The 22475-nt window shown below is 40.6% G+C and overlaps 1 protein-coding gene across 2 annotated transcripts in view; it reads left to right on the top strand.

Moving 5' to 3' along the window:
* ninj2 (ninjurin 2) overlaps positions 1–22475 on the top strand; it is a 59631-nt gene that overhangs the window by 22315 nt on the left and 14841 nt on the right. The gene's annotated exons all lie outside the window — the stretch shown is intronic.

Genomic DNA, 22475 nt, shown 5'->3' with positions numbered 1-22475 from the left:
CTTTCCTTTATCTCCCCTTTTTGCTGTTTCTTTCCCTCTCTTTGTCCTCACACAACCATGCAAAATATTTAGTAGAAGGGGATCATTAGGTCCCTTGAGGTTCTCTTCATGTTTTTCTCTTTCTGAAGCTGAAGATCACTCAAAGAATCCATCAAATATCAATTAGTGCTGGACTGCAAAGACAGACTGAACCTTTAATGTGCCTGAAGATCAACAAAGCATGCACTTACTAAACTATTACTGGAGGATTGTAGCAACCCTCTGATAGCTGTGGTTCCCCAAGGAGAGTTACATTGCAAGGAAAACTAGAAGATCTTTGGTACTTTGAGATAGTCTATGACTCTATGGAGTAAAACAATTTTGTGTGGTTCAGGCATCATGATTATTTTTTGGAAGACTCATGATCTCAGATGGCATGAGCAGGTGATGTCAAAAATTCAAACCATTTGATTTTTCTTTTTTAGACCACCACTCTCTAGAAATGTTTCTTTATAAAACAAAAAGTTACAACTCTAAATTCTGATTGGATGAGCACATTTGAAGCGTTTGTTAAAGCTGATATGTGCACATCTGTAACGTCAATTTGCTGCATTGCTTGTGTAACCCATCTGTAAGCAAGTACACTAGTGTTAGGTTCACAGGACTTCAGGTAAGACAAATTAATGGACACAAGTCTCGGTTTACCAAAAAAAAAACAAGTGTTTTAGTGCAACTTTAGAACTGTGCACAGAGTTACAAAAGAATTAAGCTGGCGTACAATGTATAAAAATACTTTTAAATGTGTGTCAGTGTTAATTTGTTTGTCAGTGTATGTGTATGTGTATGTGTATGTGTATCAAATGAATCAGATCGATCATACAGATTCTGTCTTCCAAGTATCCTCCGATTTTTGTTTTGTTCTTTGTGGGCAACAGTCCTATCACACAGTGTAGTTTCAGAGCTCTGAGTTCAAGTTTCATCTGATTGTTTGATTCTGTGCTTCACTTTTGTTGCATGATCAAAGTCTAGTGGTTCCCAAACCTGTTCCTGGAGGCCCCCAACACTGCACATTTTTGTATATCTCCCTTTTCTGACACACCTAATTCAGGTCTTGGAGTCTTCTCTAATGAGCTGATGAGTTGAATCAGGTGTGTTTGATTAGGGAGATATCCGAAATTTGTAGTGTCGGGGGACCTCCAGGAACAGGGTTGGGAACTACTTGTCTAGGTCATGATGTACAAAAACATCATCTGCTTTTAAGCCTTACGATTCCAAGTTTTCCAATCATGCGCTATTAGTGCCTCAACTGTAGAGTTTTGAATATTTGGTCATAACCATAGAGTGGAGTGTTTCTGGAGGAGTTAATGTCACAGTATTGCTCATAGAGGGAGTCAAGATTATTTGTCCCTATTATGGCTGGCACACTGCCATTGGAATGTGTGCCTGGCACTATAAAAACTAAAGTCTGCATTTGAGGTTCTGAGTTAATGAACTCTTTAGGGAACTGAAAATTGACCTTCCATCCATCCATCCATTCATCTATCCACCTGCGACCACTTATCCGGGACCGGGTCGTGGTGGCAGCAGACTATGCAAAGTAGCCCATACGTCCTTTTCCCCGGCCACATCCTCCAGCTGATCCTGGGGGACCCAGAGGCATTCCCAGGCCAGCTGATATATATAATCCCTCCAGCGTGTTCTGGGTCTTCCCACCTCCAAGTTGGACATGCCCGAAACACCTCCACAGACAGGCATCCAGGAGGCATCCTAATCAGATGCCCGAACCACCTCAGCTAAATCCTTTCAATGCGGAGGAGCAGCGGTTCTACTCCAAGCCCCTCTCGGATGTCAAGAGCTTCGCACCCTATCCCTTAGAGTGAGCCCTGACACCCTATGAAGAAAGCAAATTTCGGCCACTTGTATTTGCAATCTTGTTCTTTCAGTCACAAACCAAATCTCATGACCATAGGGGAGGGTTGGAACGTACACCGACTGGTAAATTGAGAGCTTTGCTTTGAGGTTAAAAAATCAGCCAGATTCAACTCTCCAGCACCCTGGCATAAGCTTTCCCAGGTATGCTGAGAAGTGATATCCCTTGAGAGTTGGAATACACCCTCCGGTCCCCCTTCTTAAAAATGGGAACCACCACAACTGTCTGCCAATCCCAATATACCACTCCAGATGTCCACACAATTCTATAAAGGTGTGTCAGCATGACCAGCCCAACAACATCCAGGGCCTTAAGCATCTCATCTCATCCATCCCTGGCGACTTGCCATGGAGATCTTTGACTACCTCAGTGACATCTGCTAGGGAAATGGGTGTTAATTTGGAGGATTACTACAGCTGTTGGCTATATGGCCATCTTTCCTGCACTGAAAGCAATACCAAGGCCTAAGTTTTCCTTACTACAACAGGATTGTGCTTGATTTTTTGCATGTGGGGTCTTCGCTTGATTTGGGTTTCTTTGTCTTTGCTACTTTAGCTTTCCAGATGGTCCCTTGTTGGAAGTGGTAAAAGCCGCAAGTTGGGCTTTGAGGTCAGCAGTTTGTTTTTGAATTTGCTTCATTGTTGAAGATGAACTATCAACTTGCTTACATCATAATCATCTGCCTCAGAATTGAACACAGCTTGCGCATCAGACACTGCTTTTTCCTTTACAAGTCCTAAATGGCGCTTCATTCTGCTTTGTTTGGCTTATTCTTCTGTCCTTAGCAGCACATCGTAACACATTGGTAGTTAAGTACACTAGTGCTAGGTTCGTAGGTGTTCAGGTAAGACAGTGCAACACAAATTAATGGACAGAAGTCTCAGTTTACCAAAAAAAAACAAAATAAAACGTATTTTAGTGAAACTTTAGAATTGTGTACAGAGTTACAAAAGAATTAAGCTCACTTCCAATGTATACAAATACTTTTAAATGTGTGTCAGTGTGAATTTGTTTGTCTGTGTATGTGTATCAAATGAATCAGATCGATCATTCAGATTCTGTCTTCCAAGTATCCTCCGATTTTTGTTCTGTGTGGGCAAAAGTCCTATAACACAGTGTAGTTTCAGAGCTCTTAGTTAAAGTTTTAATGAATTGGAAATCCATGAAGTCGACTCTGTCTTCTTTTACATGTTATGGTCAGTTCCGATCCAACTGGGTGACTTGCCATCTATTTCAATGCCCAGTGCTTTGCCTCCTCAAATGGGGTTGTCTTAAAGACCTGACCTGTATTTGCAAAACATTTGTTTGGACATTACATCATTCACATTATTAGGCCTAAAGATCACATTCCTTATGAAAATAAACATACCATACATAGGAATATCATATGTGGAAACATCAATTAAGTACTGATGTTTTTAAACAGCAGTTTTTGATTAACAGAAAAATATACTAATAACAACCGAAAACACTATCCTGTAGATTCCACAGTACAAGATAAATGATATATGCAAGAAAATAGGTGTTATTTTAAATAAAAGTTATTTTAAATATTTGTCAAATTGCTAATAAGATCTGATTCAGGATTTCAATCAGCAGGATTGGCCTATTTGGCCTGCAGAAAGTGCACCCTAACCCTTAAGTGGATACTTAACTTCCAAGGTTAAGAATAATACCTCTTTTGGTAACTCAAAACAACATAAAAGCTTGTTTCTACACAACAAAACATACAAAACATGAAAATGTAACTGGAAATAAAGTAATTATAAAGATATTGTGACTTTAGTCATGTAATGTTGATCAGCTCTTCGGGATGTGTGGTCAATGGCACATTGTTTAGCCAGTAAAACTTATTTGATGATACAAATCACAAATCACTCACCAAGATATACAGGGAACTTTGACCATAATGTGAATGAACAATCATTCGTTGATCCAATGTGATCTTCAATTAATAGACAAGACTTTCAAGATTTCAACTGCATCTCTCTCACACCTGCCGACCAGCAATCATACATGCTTTGTCTAGCACAATCTGTGCAGTCTCACACAACCTCTTCATCTTCTTCTTCATGCTGTTTCAACCCATTGATGCATTACCACCACCTATCTCCCATTTGGACCATCGATACTCTATTTATAAATAAAATACCTACACCACCCTATCTACCTTCACACCTAATTTGTTAAACCCCATCGGGGCTGCAGCTTCAGCTGGTGCTGTGTGTTCAGCTCTTCCAGCTTTCACATGCAGCCCCTAAAAAAATACATAAATATAAAAATCCTTTCACCCTATATTCAATTAACTAGCCCAGAACTTTCCAGGTATTGAATCACTATAGATTCGTTATTACTTCCTATTTGAGGATTAAACAAATTCTTTAATGTAAGCTGTTCTCCCTTTCTGCTTAACTCTTCTATTACACTCTTTCTCTCCACTATATTTTTCCTAGACTGAACAATTACATGTTCCACTGACACCACACGCTTAACAAAATCCTGTTGGATGTTTGCCTTTTATGTATAATGTACGGTTCAGCCCTGTATGACCCTATTCTTAGTCTTGTTATTATATTCTCTTTTCTCCTTCTCCCTCCTGATAACCTACCCTTTCATACTGCTGGTTGAATTGCATACAAATGTCTGCCTTTTATTTCATTATCCCATTGCTGTTGCCATATGTTATTAATATTCTTTTTGATTATTGATTTTTATCTCTGATCTACTAAAAGACACTTGGATATCCACTGTTTCCCTCTCTAATACCTTCTTAGCTAATGTCTCCGCCTCTTCATTTCCTTTCAACCCCACATGCGCAGGAACCCACAAAACCTGAACCTGTATATTATTCGGCTATAATGAATATAAATCCTGAAGAATCTCTATTACCAAATCCTTTCTTGTATCTGATCGCTGAACATTCAGACTTAAGAGGGTTGAGCTAGAGTCTGAGCATATGTTTACACGCTGAGCTCTAACTTCACTTATCCACTTTACTGTCATCATTATAGCAATAATTTCTCCAGTAAACACTGATAAATAATCTGATATCCTACTTATCCTAGATACTTCAACTTTGGAATTGTTTATACAACCTCTACACGACAATTTTTTGGATCTTTTGAAGCATCTGTGAAAATGTGTGTGAAATCCCCACATCTCAACCCCACATACTTCCTAACCTTATCCACTTCGGATTCACTCTGTTCTTCATTTTGTCTTATTTCTAATAGATCTAATAGATTTCTAGAGTTAGATCAACATTGGGCTGTGGCATAACTCATAACGGTACTGGCTGCATAGTTAATATTGATTCATATCTATACTCCTCTAATCCCATATCTTTAAATAAATCTCCAACAACCCAAAAAATACTGGTGCATGTAATTTTCCCATGTTCCCAATTTGGACTCACTACATTTTTTGTAGAGTGATTTTCACTTTGGCCTCCAAAGTTTGCCCAATACGAGCCCATTAACTGCTGTCTTCTTTATTGTAGAGGCATTTCACCCATTTCAACTTGAAGAGCTGAAACTGGAGATGTTAAATATTATCAACAGATTCTTAAAGCTTGAGACTGAATTCTGTCCAATTTAATTAATTGAGTTTTACTTGCTGATCCATATACAAAACAACAATAGTCCAGTACAGACCGTATCATTGATGCATATATAGTTTTTAATGCCATTCTGTCTGCTTTTCCTTTATACCAAAGAGCCCAATCATCAGCAAACAATGACTTACCAATTGTTTTATTTACCTTTTGAAAAAACTTTTATCAAACATTTATCATAATCCACCACCCCACTAGAGGATATGGCTACCTCAGCCTTCACCCTAATTATTTTCCCAATAAAAAACTATTTTATCCAGTTGTACATTCTTCCTCCTATACCCATCCTAACTAATTTGATTAATAATCCATCATTCCATAACATATCATATGCCTTTTCTATGTCAAGTAATATCGCAATTACACATTCTTTATTAATAAATGCCTTTCTTATATCTGCCTCTAATGATATCAGTGGATCCAGTGTCCCTCGCCTAAACCCACTCTACTATGGAGAGAAGGAGGTGACGGGCAAGTTGTGACATGCGACGAGAGCGAAAACCGCCTTGGCGGTGTATATAAACCACTGTTGTTGTGTTGTCCATCAAGTCCGCTTGGCATCCGACATCACCAAGGTGCTCTCCGATGCAGCGATCGACATCTCATCCAGCTCGTGAGCTCTGAAAGAGTCATTAGGCTGGCACTGAGGCGAGCTGCCTGTCTCATCCAAGAATTGGACGGGAGCAAACGAGCGTACCAGGGAGTGGGCGGTCCGTGGGGGATTACCCGGCGGAACCGTACCCATTGAAGCCCCCGAAATGCCTTTAGCATCAACCAGGGCAGCCTCGTACCCATAGGTAGAAGGAACGGGGGGCAGCTGAAGTGGCTTTCCCTCGAAAGAACGAAAAGACATGACCGCAACGTAGCCATGGTCGTGTTCTTGCAATCGAGTGAGTGACAGAAGGAGAACATGGGCTTAAGCCATGTCTCTTGTATACATAACACATCTGGTTTAGTTTCCATATGATTAATGAAACCTTTAAACTCCAGCCCATTAGCCACAAGACTCTTCGCATTCTATTTTCAAATTAAAATCATTACAACAATTAACTGAAACACAGTTCTAGACTTGCCATCCAGGCCATCCCTAACAGTTTCCCATGTCATCCCGTTCACTCCTAAGAATCTCTCAGCTGCTCTTACTATAATCTGAATCTTAACCGTCATCCTCTCTGCTTGGGCTGTACAATTGATTACTTCTGCCATGAACATCAAAACATTTATTTTACTCAAAATCATCATATATTCCAAGTCTCTTCCCTCTACGCTTGAATGTCTTAACTCTTCATTAACTCCCCTTTACACTACTTTCTGCTTTGCCTTATCTTTGGATATTGCCTCAACTGCCTTCATTGCTTCAGCATACATTTTATTATTCAATGCACTGTCTTTCTGTACTTCCATTACTCTCCACCACAATTGCAACATTTAACCCCTACTCCCTCTCCACATTTCCTGTAATTATGCTTACCTCGACATCGTGCACATCTTTTCTTGTATTTACATACTACCACTACATGTCCATATTTTTCCAATTATAACATCTTAACGGAGGGGGCACATAAAGCCACACTGGGATGCTGATATAACCAAGCTTGACCTTTTCCGGCAAAAATTAACTTTCGAATCTCAATACTACCAAAAGACTTTCCACTCTATTTCTTTCTTTATTCACCAATAAGTCCTCGACAATAAGTCTTGCATCAACTAGAGCCCCTCCATTCAAATGAATTTTTAACTCTTCCATAGACACTCCCAGTGGCACTCTAGTAATCACTCCACTTACCCATAGTTTATACCCTACTGGTTTACTACTCACAACTTCCTGTTTACAAATGGATAGATCATTATTGCTTTGTCTTTCTGTACTTCATTGCAACATACTGCCATTAACGCTCCATCCTGTAATACTATGGCAAATCTAATTTCTCACACCATTTTTTTCAACTCCCATGTTAGTGCAATTGGACTCACCTTTTCAAGTCAAGTCAAGTGGTTTTTATTGTCGTTTCAACCATATACAGTTAGTACAGTACACAGCAAAATGAGACAACGTTCCTCCAGGACCATGGTGCTACATAAAAACAACAAAGGACCAACACAGGACCACATGAGACAACACAACGAAATAAAATACCTATATAAAAAACCTATATATACCTATATAAAGTGCACGTGCAAACATGTGCAAAAAGTACGGGACAGTACAACAAATTTCTGACAATGAACAGGACAATAGACAGTGCAGCGCCGACCAGTACTCAGTAGTGCAAAAGATGACAGTTTCTAAAAATGTAAACATAACATACTATGAGATAGTGTTCTATGCACATAGCAGTTATTGAGGTAGCAGACAGTTATAAAGTGACAGTAATTAAAGTGCAACTCAGGACACGTGTGAGTCAAACCAGTCTCTGAGTATTGAGGAGTCTGATGGCTTGGGGAAGAAGCTGTTACACAGTCTGGCCGTGAGGGCCCGAATGCTTCGGTACCTCTTGCCAGACGGGAGGAGGGTAAAGAGTTTGTGTGAGGGTGTGTGGGGTCGTCCACAATGCTGGTTGCTTTGTGGATACAGTGTTTTTTGTAAATGTCTTTGATGGAGGGAAGAGAGACCCCAATGATCTTCTCAGCTGTCCTCACTATCCTCTGCAGGGCTTTGCTAACGGTCCGAAACGGTGCAAGTCCCAAACCAGGCAGTGATGCAGCTGCTCAGGATGCTCTCAATAGTGCCTCTATAGAATGTAGTGAGGATGGGGGTTGGGAGATGTGCTTTCCTCAGCCTTCGAAGAAAGTAGAGATGCTGCTGGGCTTTCTTGGTGATAGAGCTGGTGTTGAGGGACCAGGTGAGGTTCTCCGCCAAGTGAACACCAAGGAATTTGGTGCTTTTGACGATCTCCACAGAGGAGCCATCGATGTTCAGCGGAGTGTGTTCACCTTGTGCTCTCCTAAAGTCAACAACCATCTCTTTTGTTTTGTTGACATTCAGGGACAGGTTGTTGGCTCTACACCAGTTCGTCAGCCGCTGCACCTCCTCTCTGTATGCTGACTCGTCGTTCTTGCTGATGAGACCCACCACGGTCGTGTCATCGGCGAACTTGATGATGTGATTCGAGCTGTGCATTGCTGCACAGTCGTGAGTCAGCAGAGTGAACAGCAGTGGACTGAGCACACAGCCCTGGGGGCCCCAGTGCTCAGTGTGGTGGTGGTGGAGATGCTGTTCCCGATCCGGACTGACTGAGGTCTCCCAGTCAGGAAGTCCAGGATCCAGTTGCAGAGGGAGGTGTCCAGGCCCAGCAGGTTCAGCTTTCCAATCAGGTGCTGGGGAATGATTGTGTTGAATGCTGAGCTGAAATCTATGAACAGCATTCGAACGTATGAGTCCTTATTGTCTAGGTGGGTGAGGGCCAGATGGAGGGTTGTGGTGATGGCATCGTCCGTTGAACGGTTTGAACGATCACGCAAACTGCAGTGGGTCTAGTGAGGGGGCAGCTGGGTCTTAATCTGCCTCATGACGAGCCTCTCGAAGCACTTCATGATGATGGGTGTAAGCGCGACGGGATGGTAGTCGTTGAGGCAAGACACTGAAGACTTCTTTGGCATGGGGATGATGGTGGTGGCCTTGAAGCACGTTGGAACGACGGCGCTGCTCAGAGAGATGTTGAAGATGTCGGTAAGAACATCTGCTAGCTGGTCTGCACATCCTCTGAGCACTCTGCCAGGAATGTTGTCTGGTCCAGCAGCCTTCCGTGGGTTGACTCTACGTAGAGTTTTCCTCACATCTGCCGTGGTAAGACAGAGCACCTGGTCGTTGGGAGGAGGGGTGGACTTCACGGCTTCTGGTTGGAGCGTGTGGTGATGGTCTTGGAGAAAGTGACATCATCAATGCACTTGCTGATGTAGCTGGTCACTGATGCTGTGTATTCCTCCAAGTTGGTAGAATCGCCATATGTTGCAGCCTCCCTGAACATGTGCCAGTCAGTACACTCAAAACAGTCCTGAAGAGCAGAGATGGCTCCTGCTGGCCAGGTTTTCACCTGCTTCTGAAGCGGTTTTGTGCGTCTGACGAACGGTCTGTATGCTGGAATTAACATAACAGAGATGTGGTCTGAGTAGCCGAGGTGTGGGCGGGGCTCCGCCCGGTACGCCTGGGATGTTTGTGTAAACAAGATCAAGCGCGTTCACCCCTCTCGTTGCAAAGTCCACATACTGATGAAATTTAGGGAGCACTGTCTTGAGATTTGCATGGTTGAAATCTCCGGCGACAATAAACAGTCCGTCTGGGTGAGCGTTCTGCAGTTCAGCTCATAGCCCCATACAGTTCACAGAGCGCTTCCTTAGCGTTAGCTTGGGGAATGTAAACTCGGTTATGCAAACAGTGGTGAATTCCGTGGTAGATAAAAAGGTCTGCATCTAACAGTCACAAGCTCCAACAGCGATGAACAGTAACTAGAGACTAGCATAGAGTTCTTGCACCATTCCGTGTTGATGTAAACACACAAGCCACCACCGCGAGTCTTACTGCAGAGAGCTGTATTTCTGTCGGCACGAAGCGAGGCGAGCCCGTCTAGCTGAATGGCGGCATCCGAACTCTGTCGCTGAGCCACGTCTCCGTGAAAACAAAGACGCAGCAGTCTCTAAACTCACGCTGCGTAGCCTGCTGGAGTCGGATATAGTCCAGTTTATTGTCCAGGGAGCAAACATTTGAGAGCAGGATAGGCGGGAGAGCCGGCCGGCTAGGGTTTGTTTTAGCCTAGCATGGACCCCGCCCTCTTTCCACGCTTCGCTTTCTACACACAGCTTACGGCGTCCTCTCCCCGGCCACCGGCATCAGGCGACGCCGAGGGCTGGAGGCCTGGTCTCCGCAGCAAGCTGAGTACGGCGTAGCGCCTCCTGCAGGTCATCATGCAGCTTGGTTTTTGCATGAGCCTTATATTTCAGTAGTGTCTGGCAATGGTAGACACGAACACCGGTTGCTCCGATGTCCATGTGTTGCAAAAGTCTGGCTTTTTTAACAAAAATAGCACCATTGTGGATCCGGAGTGGCCGCTGCGTGCTACCGCGCCGCCATCTTGGATCATCTTTTGCATGCCACACCCCTCCCTAAATCTCAATATCGTATTATACTCATTAGAATTCTCTCTCCTCCCTTCTCCTTCATTCCCACTTTCACCAGAACTAACTGAAACCCCTTCCTGAAGAGTTTTCTTCCTTTTGTTTATACCTTTGCCTGCTGTTTTATCTCTATCACCTTCTTCTCTTGTCCATCCTACCACCATTTGATCCTCATACTCTTCCATCTGCACTCACTTGTATCTCTGTTCCAGTATTACCTCTTTTCTTCCTATGTTTTGTCATTTCCCACCGGTTCCTCATATGCCTCTGCCGTCCTGCATGCACCTCAGAGCTTCCATCAGGTGATTCTTCTTTACTCTTTTAAAGCAGTTGGCAAATCAGCAATAGGTGAAATTCTGCTACCTACTGGTATGGAGTGTGGAGCATTGATGTTATGGTAACTACAAAAAAAAATACCAAAAATATTCTGAATAGTTTTCTGTTTCTCAAATTTGTGTCCTTCAAATATATTAGTAAAAATGTATATACTCTTCCATTCTTATTAAGTAGGCTTTCCAGTGAAAGCTGAGTAATATCTATAGATTTCATTGCTTCTGTAAGCTGTGATCTTTCATTCTTATATGAAAAACATTTTATTAGGACACGTTCAACTGTTTCAGGAAGACCACATCTTACGCAACATTCCAGTTTCACGTTTGTCTATACTATAGTGATTGATTTAATGAGTCGAGATATTATGGTATCTCCTCTTTTGTTTCCATAACTGCTCTTTGGATATTATATAAATGATGCCCCTTCATCTCTCGATCCCATTGACCTTGCCATATCCTTATTAGAGCTGTTTTGATTAATTTACTTCCATTTTACTCAATGATACACTAAAGTCTATATCATGATGTCTTACATCTTGTTTAGCTTTCTGATCAACTTCTTCATTTCCTTCTACCCCCACGTGAGCAGGTACCCATAAAAAGGAAATGACTGTTCTTAACTGATGTATCCTATACAGATTTTGAAGTATATCTAATAAAATATCCTGCCTTGAAGATGATTTTCCACATTTTAAACTTGATATATCCGAGTATGTCAGAACATACCACCACTTTAGATGGATGGACCTCTTCAACTCAATGAGGAGCCATTATGATAGCAAGCATTTCCGTAGTTAAACTGATAGATGATTTGATATTTTCACCACGAGGACCAACCAAGAAGTGGGAATTGGGCATTCCAAATTGAGGAGAAAAGGAGATACATAAAAAAAAAAAAAAAAACACACACACACATTGATTTTGATACGTTTATGCGTTACCGCAAATACAGAGACTTTTAAAAATGCTCCCCATAACCGCATAATTTGGAAAACGATGACGTTAGGAAACTGAAAACGGAAATTTCAAATTTAAATGAATTAGTGTAGACATTTCTGTTTGTATTTAGAAATGCAATGCATTTTGAAGTTTAAAGTTAATAAACAGCAATATCTTTAATTATTAGGACTTTATTCAATGACTTTATTGTAAGTGGCATATATTAATTTCCATGTGATGGGGACAAATTCCTGCAGGATTTGTTTGTCATAGGGGTCTCCTTGCTGTCCTTAATTCACATGTCTCACAGCCATCTTCCAAGCATGTGCTAATAAAACAATATTATTTCCAAAATTCATATGCCATGTCTGCTGACCTGTTGGTGTGCACAAGAATTTAAAATTACATAATTAAATTATGTTGTTTTATAATAAATGCCAGTGGCCAAGACAAGGCAGAACTAGTTATGAAATAGTCTAATTTATGAATCATAAATTAGTTATGAAACAAACATCTCCGCCTGGTCACACAGGAATGGTTTGCAGATTGTCTCAGAGAGTACAGATGCACATATGCTTGCACACCATGTTTCCAAGAAACATTTGACAGCACCGGGTCTCCAAACGAATCCGTGCCCAATCCACAATACTGACAGTGAGTTTGGGATCCCATTTCCTCTGGATTACATACCCCTTGCAGGCAGAGCAGTTAGAGGACTATATATGATATTACAGCGCATGTTGATCCCTGTTAAAATGATTCAGAGATAATACGCGGATTAAGACAGTGTCCAAGTGAGTTGAACAGATGTGAAATGGCTCAAGGAGGTCAATCGAACTTGGATATGTGCATAAGCAGTCTTGGATTGGAGATATTACTCAATTTTACCCTAGGGATGAATACATCTACTATGTCTACTGTACATTAGTTCCCTGAAACCATTACAGTGTTTTAGTCCCATGAGAAAACATTCACCGTGGTGCTGCTTACATGAAAGTTATGTATCAAAAGGTACCGCCTCTTCTGTCTTTTGATGTTGAGGCCAAACCTTAAATCCTTTGTGCATGTCAGGGCTGCTTTTTTCTTTACCAATGCAACTTATTACTACCTGTTACCACTTACCACCATGTATCTTAAGTAAAAAAATATTCTTGGATTAAGGAAGTAATGCTTCGAAAACAAACAAAGATTTACTTGATAATAGAGGTTTTTAGTGTACGAAACTTTCAGAAAGACAAATAGTTGATGCAGCTTTTCTATGGCAATAAGCATAGCAGATGAATTTGATTGATTCATATTTTATTTCAAATTGGCCTGGACTTAAAAATGTCAACTCAGATACATTTGTCCTTCATGTGGTAACATCTAAAAAAAAAAAGTAAGTCAAAAATATTTTTTACATCACTTAATCAACCTGAGTATGTTAGGTTACACCAACAAAACACATTTTAAGGCTTAGAACAGGTAGAAATAGCTCCTTAAGGTAACAAATGCAGGTTATGCATACAGCGTAAGCTGATAAAAAGAGGATTTGTGGTTCAGTCCTGTTTGTGCTATTCCCAGCATGTACTGGGTCATGAATAATTATGTTTGCATTGACTGTTTCCCATTTTTATTGTTGATTTTGTTGTCACATTTAGTAACTTCTTGTATTGTGATTTCAGGAGGAGTTTGTTCCTCTACTTAAAATGTTCAGTTGGTTGATTGTTACCCTTGTCATGCTTCTTGCAATGTGTGATGTGATGTCAGTAGCTTCAGACAAAAAGCACTTTGCTCTCCATGCATGATTCTCATACTCATTTTGAACAATTCAAAGCAAATAAAGGGAACTTTTTGCATAGAATAATTTCATACTTAGAAAAAAATACCATGGCAACTTGACATTTTACGTTCAGTCAATATATTTACTCAAAATATCACAGGTGCACTCAGTAATTTAACTCAGTTAATGTGATCTTGGTCTCATACTGACACCTAGGAACACAGTTTCAGCATCATTCAAAGGCAATAGTTTTAAGTTACAGATGACACTGTAGAAATTCACATTGAGCCACGATTAATATAATCCATGAGAGAACGTTTTTAATAACAGGACATTTACTAAGATTAAGCGAGTAGTATTCGGCTGGTCATGTGATCTCAGCATGGCAGCCCCCATAAGGCGACCCTCTCCATGTAGATTTAATAAGCTTTTATAAGGTTACTGATATGACTGGAGTCTTCATCTCATGTGACTGGTCATTATTTTATAAATATGTTTTAAAATGACTTTACATTTCTTTAGGAATAAATCTTTTTTAAAGAGGACAAAAGAGTGCTCCTTTAAGTAAATAAAAAAAAATGCAAACTGTTACTTTTATTTTTCTTCTATTCTATAAACAGTCATTTTTAAAGTGTACTCCCCTCCAGATTCTCTCCAGTCTTTTCTTGTCTTCTTCTAGTCGGCTGTAACATTTGTAGTGTCTTTGTGAAGTTTGTGAAGTTCAGGGTTGTGGCCGCCACTTCTGGGAATTGGCTGCTGCCATCTGACCTGATGGCACCCTAATGCCACTTTAACCAGGATCTATAGTGGGCAGTTGCACTTAGTGTCAAACATATGAAGGCAACAGTCACGTGTTGAATGTGTTTCCTTCACCATCACTTCATCTTTGACTTTCAATTGTTGCTTGGAGCTGTGAAATATTACAGTACCTTAGGAGGTGCGTTTTGTATATTTATGTGGTATTTCCATGGAAATCTAAGCAACATCATGGATCTTTTTGCCTGGAGGTCTGGATACCATCCCATAATGGTGCTTTTGAAGTAACAATAACAGCTAATACTATAATGCACAGAGGAATGCATGGAGATATTAGTGTTTCCAGATGTGAGATGAAAAACCGATTTGCCCAATAATGCTGTCATCTCCGAAGGGGTCTTGTATAAATTTAAAGGGATAGTTCATCCAAAATTGCTAATTTGGTCATCAATTACTCACCTTCATGCTGTTGAAACCCACACAACTTTCTTGGAATACAAAAGGAGATGTTAGACAAACATGTTACTCTGCAGTCACATTCACTTTCATTGCATCTTTTTTACATACATGTAAATGGTGAATGGTGACTTGTTGAACAGAAGAAAGAAGGTGATACATGTCTTGAAAAACATGAAGGTAAATAATGAATAATGAGTAAATAATGGGGTAAATTATCCCTTTAAGCACAGTCACATGATGAAACTCCCAGTACCCTTTACTACGCTGCATTAAATTGAATTTAGTAGCACCGTATTTCCGATATATTTAAATAAAGACCATGACATCAAAGTTTAATGACTAGTTTGATGATGCTGAAGCTAAAATTGAAGGCAGATATTAAAAGTTATGCAGTCATGCGGTTTACATTGAAGGCCAAACATGGATTACGTAACAGCATTAAACAGGGTTATTGGTAATTAGGCTTGTTAGCCATAATAATAACACTCTGTTTAATGTTTAACTCTGGTCTTCTGATTTCAGCTGTCTGGTGCTTGGATGTTTGGTCACCATAGTGACAGTGGGACACAGATGTCTTTAGCTGCTGTTGTCTCTGTTGTAGATTAACTTTGCCTATTGCATTTATGAAGACATCTTCAGTCCTATTGTTTTTTGTTTTGTTTATCCAAAAAGCTAATCCATGTTTTAGATTAGAGAAACTTGTGTCAGAATGTAGTTTCTCCTCCTTTAATAATGTGCTGCACATTATTTGTAGCATTTCACCATTAAATGTGTTCTGGCAAGTTAGTACAGTATGACATTTACTTTGATTACCCAAATGTCAAAGTCTCACAAGAAAGCAAAACTTCTTCTGTTCTTAGCATTTCAATCTGAAAAGAATGAAGAAACATCAATGTTTCCCAGTGAAATATGAAGATGAGTAAATACAATTTTTATTAAAGTGTTAGTTTACTCACCCTCATGTGTTTCAAATCTTTATGACTTTCTTTTTTCCAAACAGACCTTCAATGACTGACATGTTAAAACATTTTCTCATTCTTCACAAGTACACACACACACACACACACACACACACACACACACACACACACACACACACACACACACACACACACACACACACACAGACAGTTATGCTAATCTGTTGCCCTGCATTAGTGATGTGTGTAGAATATACTTTACATGGGCACTATGGGCCTAGAGGTGATGGTAAGCCCAATATTCAAGGCTGATCTAAATGACATATGCAACTTGCATATTCCTTACACATACATGCATTTCACCTGTAGAAAGAGAAAAGATTGGCCTCTTTCACAGGGGCCTCTTGGTGAGAGAACTCACATAGGACATGCAATATGTTGCATAAGCTCTTAGATAGAACAGTAAAAAAGTAACAGCTAGAAGAAAATTGAAAATTTAAGCACCCTGGCATACACTGTTCCCCTGTTGCCATGTCTTTAGAGAATGTTAGTTTAAATTAATATTCCGGTACAAGTTAAGTTCAATTGACACCATTTGAGGCATAATGTTAATTACCAAAAAAATAAATGTGTCCCTCCTTTTATTTAAGAAAACAAAAAAGCATAGATCTGGGTTAAAGTGAGGGATTTACAGTGGAAGTGAATGGAGCCAATCCATAAGCAATAAATACTGTTTAAAAAATAAAGCCACACGATGTAAACAATTTGCATGTTAACGTGATTTAAGTGTGATAAAATCGATTACTATTTCTGTGTCAAGTTATATAAAATTGTACAACTTTGTTGCCATGACGATGTAAAACCATAACCCCTGTAATCAAGTAAATGACAATTTAAACATCTTCACAGCTCACATTATACAATAGTTTAAACAGAAGAATTAATGTAAGTGCTTTTATAAAATGATTAGCTTCACATTTTGTCATGGTCCTGTCACTCTGTCAGTCTGGGTTTTTGTCTGACAGGACCATGGAATTATTGTCCCATGTCTGTCTTGTGTTTCATTGTCTGCCTTTGTGTGATCGCACGGTTTCGGCAGTATTCCCTGCCTTGCATTCTTTGGTCTGTCTTGTTTCATGTCTGGAGCACAGTGTCTGGATCCTGACTTCCTATGTGGTTCGTTTTCAGTCTATGTCGGGATCTGGACACTCGTGCTCCATGTCTGTCTTGTGTTTCGTTGTCTGCCTTTGTGTGAGCGCACGGCTTCGGTTGTATTTTCTGCGGTGCGCTCTTCGGTCTGTCTTGTTTCATGTCTGGAGCGCGGTGTCTGGGTCCAGACTTCCTGTCTGGTTCGGTTTCGGTCTGTGTCACGATCTGGACACTCATTCTCCATGTCTGTCTGTTATTGACGTGAATGTATAGTGCTTATGTCATCTTGGCAGCATCCATTCGCATTAATAGATTATGTCTGTTTCTCGCGAACATGGGTGCGCCTTGCGTCACACTTGCATTGCGCTGTGCACCGGGTTCGTGAGCTGTTGCCCACATTACTACGCATTCTCTCGTCTTGTTTGTCTGTTAGCACGGGCTTATATTACCTTATTGTCTTGGCGATGTGCGCTCATGCCATTCGGTGTTTTGTTTTCTTGTGAGAGCACATGGCTTTGCTTTGTTTCTCTTTCGCCGAGTGTCACTCTGTCTTACAACAAACCCTGCCTCCTTGTTTGCCCATTATTAATATATCAGTCACACCTGCCCTGTCTTGTTAACCTGTTGATTTCTCTCCCTATTTTAGTCTTCTAGTGTTTGCTGTCCAGTGCCAGTTCATCTTGTTTCCAGTCAGTCCTGTGTTTTTGTTTGTTTGATCCAGTCAGTCTGTCAGTCGGTCTAGTTTCCTGTCCTGTTCATCCCTACCTGGTCTGGACATTCCTGTTCCCCGCTGCCTTCTGCACCTGCCCTGGATTACCTTTTTCTCCTATGGGGTAGTTTATGTTTGTTTTGTCCTCCCTTGTGGGAGTTTTGGTTTGTTTTTGCCCTTTTTGTGTTAATAAATCCTTTGTTTTTTAAACTCTAAAACTCTAACTGGCTGCTAACTAAGCAGCTTTACGGGCTACGGCAGGATGACAAGTCTGTATGTGGGTATGCCCTTGAATTTGTATCATTGTCCTCAGGGCTGGGATATGATCAGACCTGCCTAATTGATCTCTTTTGGGCATGTCTTAACGAGCCCATTAGATCCATTGTCCCAGAACCGAGTGAGCATGCAGAGTTTCCCAAGGCAGTCCGGCTTGCCCTTAAATAGGCAGTGAACATCATGGCCTGTGCCACGGGGGACTTCCAGTTCTCATCCCAAGGATGAGGGCACCCCCCACATGGAAGTGGATGTCTCAGCCAAGCCCACAGCTGCTGACCGCCAGGAGGCGGAGGCTGCTACAGCAGCAGTACTTCCTTATGCTTGGAAGAGGAGGAGGAGGAGGGCACCTACTCCTCTGCCACAGCCAGCGGCCATGGAGGCCATTTCCCTACCACTGGCAATGGCCACGGAGGCCGTTTCCCTGCTGCTGTCAGCATCCATGGCCACGGAGGTTGTTCTCCTGTTGTTGTCAGCACCCACGGCCACGGAGACCGTTCCCCTGCTTCTGTCAGTGCCCATGGCCACAGAGGCCGTTGCTTCTGTCAGTGCCCATGCTCACGGAGGCCGTTCCCCTGCTGCTGTCAGTACCCACGCTCATGGAGGCCGTTCCCGTGCTGCTGCCAGCGCCCACGGCCATTCCCATGTCGCTGACAGTGCCCATGGCCATGGAGGTCCTTCCCCTGCGGCTGCCAACACCCACACCTGCTGCAGCCAACGAGCCAGCGCCCACTCCTGCCGCGACCAACGAGCCTGCGCCCAAACCTGTTGCAACCAACTGTAACTTAGTTTTTTTTGTTTTTTTTTGTCAAAATAATTTATTGTGGTAATCAACACTAAGCTAAAAATGGCATCAATTGAGCTTAAATTGTATTGAACCTGTAATTTTCCCTTAAGTTATGTTTTGAACAACACCTAACCTGAATTTGTGATGTATGAAAAGAATAATTAACTGACTTGGTCTATTTGATTTAATGTCTTGGTGACAACATGATTGTTAGGTTGTGGTCTTTGACGTGAAGAGCTATTCAATGGCTTTGATTATTTCTGTTATGTGCACTCCTACTGTGAGACATTATTGGACACACCTGGAAATACAGGAATTAATTTAGACTTGCACCCCGGGGGGGGGGGTTCCACTATCCACTGCCATTGAATTGAAAAGAGAGGAATCTTCATTAAAACATCTTTTCTGCATAGCAAAGAAATATATCCAGTTTTGGAACAACATGAGGGTGAGTAAATAATGACAGAATTTCTTTAATATTTAATATTTTGGTCCAGCATTGGTTATTTACATACAGTTTAGTAGGCATGTATAGGTCCCCTTCTCTTTGAGGCTTCACTTGTGTTGGACACACATATGGCACTGCTGGGATGTGTGTTTGAACGTGGATTGTCACTGACAGCATGATTGATTGTTTGCAGGTCAGCTGCCAGTTTTAGTTACTGAATCCAGTAACATCTGTATGTTTTTCTTCCTTGATGGGTCTTCTCATAGCGAAGTAGGGAAGAAAATTCAGCGTTCATTAGCGAGCGAAACCAGCGGGTGCTTCACTATGAAATGCGGGAAAGCCCTGGAGGAAAGTCTCATGCTGAGATCTCACATGTGGAAGCAAAACATTTGTGGGTTTTCTATGGTCATGCCTTCTGCTACCAAATAAAATGCTTTGGCATAGTAACTTCCCTGTTCAGCTATTTTTATGATGTATGGCCTTTAGATAGTTGGTACTGTTCTTTTGTTGATATATATGCACTCACGAAGCTCTTTATTAGAAGACCTGTACGGTCTATTATTCATGCAATTATCTAATCAGCCAAAATGTGGCAGCACTTCAATGCATAAAATCATTCAGATTTGGGTCAGGAGCTTCAGTTAATGTTCACATCAATCATCAGAATGGGGGAAAAATCTGACCTCAGTGATTTCGACCATGGCATGATTTTTGGTGCCAGATGGGCTGGTTTGAGTATTGCTGTAACTGCTGATCTTCTGGTATTTTCATGCACAACAGTCTCTAGAGTTTACTTGCCTTGTTGATGAGAGAAGTCAACAGAGAATGACCAGACTGGTTTGAGCTGACAGAAAGGCTATGGTAACTCGGATAACCATTCTGTACAACTGTAGTGAGCAGTAAACATGTCGAACCTTGAGGCAAATGGGCTACAACAGCAGAAGAACACAGGACTTAATTAGAACCATAATGTTACTAATAAAGTGCTCAGTGAGTATATATATATATATATATATACTGTATATCTAGCCTTACCTGTAGGATTCAGGACAGATAATGAGTGTTTGATTGCTTATTAATTACAGATGACAGAATTTGTATTTTTGAGTGAACTATCCCTTTAAAACTTCTCAGTGTCATCAAAATACCAGTTTCAAAATATGTTCCAAACAAGTTAAGGTCTGTCGACAGAATCTGTGGCATGCTGTTGATTACCACAGGCAAAAAATGCTTTTGTAAAAATATGCAAAAATCTTATACAGAGTTTTGCTAGGCATTCTGGAGAGTTTAATGCAAGAAATCAGCAGTCATTTTTATTAAAGCGCTTATATTAATTCTTCCATACAAAAATGTGCCATTTGAGCAGTAAAGTTGTATAAATTACCCTTTTGGCAATAGAATTAGGCGTATGAACTTGTAGTTGGATATAATGAAAATTGGATATAACTTTGCTAAAACAAGGTTTGTCAGCAATTTTATCATTTAAGTCTCATGTTAGCAAGCATCATTTTTAAATCTTGTTGATATACATTCGATACAGTGTATTTTAACGCCACAAAGAGGGATAGGTCTGCTGTGGTATGAGAGGCATGGCCATAAAACATGTTGTCAAACTGTTCCACTGTAGTATAATATAGGTGTGGATTTAATCCCTAAACAATAGTTAGCCCTGACCTCGATCCAAGAAAAGCCTGTTCATCTAAAGAAACCAGCTGGTTTATGGTATACTGATTGAATCCAGTTCTGTGTGACTCGTTTGTGGCTTTTTAAAACCAGCAACGAAGGTATCAAATTTTTTTTAGAGTGGAGCCTACAGGCTCCATGTATTATGCTAATGGAATAATGTTTCTAGAGTACCTGAAGAAAACTATCCGTTAGCATTCCAATTTTTCTCTAAGACAGTTGCTTGGCTGTGCAGTTCCAAATGAAAAGATTTGAGCCAATCATCTGAGTTATAAGTACCATGTGACGAATTACTCTGGAGCCACTGAAAAATAACGCCATGACAGCGCTAATTGGTTGATGACACCATACAATGCATACAATCCCAAGCCCTTCACTAGAAGCAATCATGCCAGTGGGGAAAAACAAGTAAATGTCACATGTTTAAGAGCCCGCCAAAAAACTGATAATGGTAAAACATCTACTGTAATATAATTATAATCTTGCGTTTTATATGTTGCTTGCAAAGATGTTATTTAGTCATCTGAGAATGGGAGTCAATGGAGAAAATGCTTTTTGCCAGTATAATGGTGTAATTACAGTATCTGCCTGCAGGGGTTCACTTAAAAAGCTAATCAGCCAAACCCTGACCCCTTCAATGTAGCTCATATGTACAACCACTCTGATGTACAAGAGTCATGACACTGATTTCCATGCTCTTTACCTTACTAGAATTAATTTCCCAGGCGAAAACACAATCAAATTTCAAACTCAGATGCTTATGTAACAAGTGGCCCTGGAGGTTGTTCAGAATAGCCAGTAGACAAAGTCATGCTCTGTTTGTCCCTGTTTGGCATCTGTCTATCCAGTTGTCAATACAAGACATGGCAGTGGAGACGATTGATGTAGTCTGAGATTATTTATATAGCCTGTTTGACTTGAACAGAGTCTTTCCTGTCAATGGGAACATGCACGTCCCTTTGAATAATATGCACAAAAACACACGTCCATTCTTCTACATGTCTTTGAACTTTTTGTTTCCCACTCAGATTTTATGTTGCATAAATATTGGTTCATTGTTTAATTTTCACAAACAGAATATACTTTGTACTTTTGATTGTTACTACCCTTTTTGACATTTCAATGCACTGACAGGAAAAATTTGCAATTATTGTATCTTTATTGGTGCTCCAGCTTATCACTGGTGCAGTACATTCAAAGGTACACCAACTCTTCTTTACCCTTTAGGGACAGGTAAGACAAATATATTCTGATTGTCATGTAAATGGTACTGTAGGTGTACCTCTGAGGGTACTGCCCAAGTGACAAGAAGCTGTAGCCATAAAGGTATCATTTCTGCCATTTTCTTGACAGTATGTTGTATAACATGCATTCTAAAATGTGCATGGAAAAGCTATGATGTCAAAGCCACCACATGCCCATATGAAATATAAATGAGATCTCTTTAGTATCTCAATTGTTTCTCATTTAGACTGAAGTTTCTGGTTTCCCAGATTTTTCTCCTGACAAAAAGACCCTAGTAATCTCGTAAGTGTCTGCTCTAGATTTTCAGAACAGATCTCAACCTGATCTCAAACTGCACTCAGATTTGCCAAGACAAAAAAGTCTGCAAGATACAAAAGGT

This window comes from Xyrauchen texanus, chromosome 45, assembly GCF_025860055.1.
Source record: "Xyrauchen texanus isolate HMW12.3.18 chromosome 45, RBS_HiC_50CHRs, whole genome shotgun sequence".
Lineage (NCBI taxonomy): Eukaryota > Metazoa > Chordata > Actinopteri > Cypriniformes > Catostomidae > Xyrauchen > Xyrauchen texanus.
Note: the sequence above shows the minus strand (reverse complement) of the source record. Positions and strands in the feature narration are given on the sequence as shown.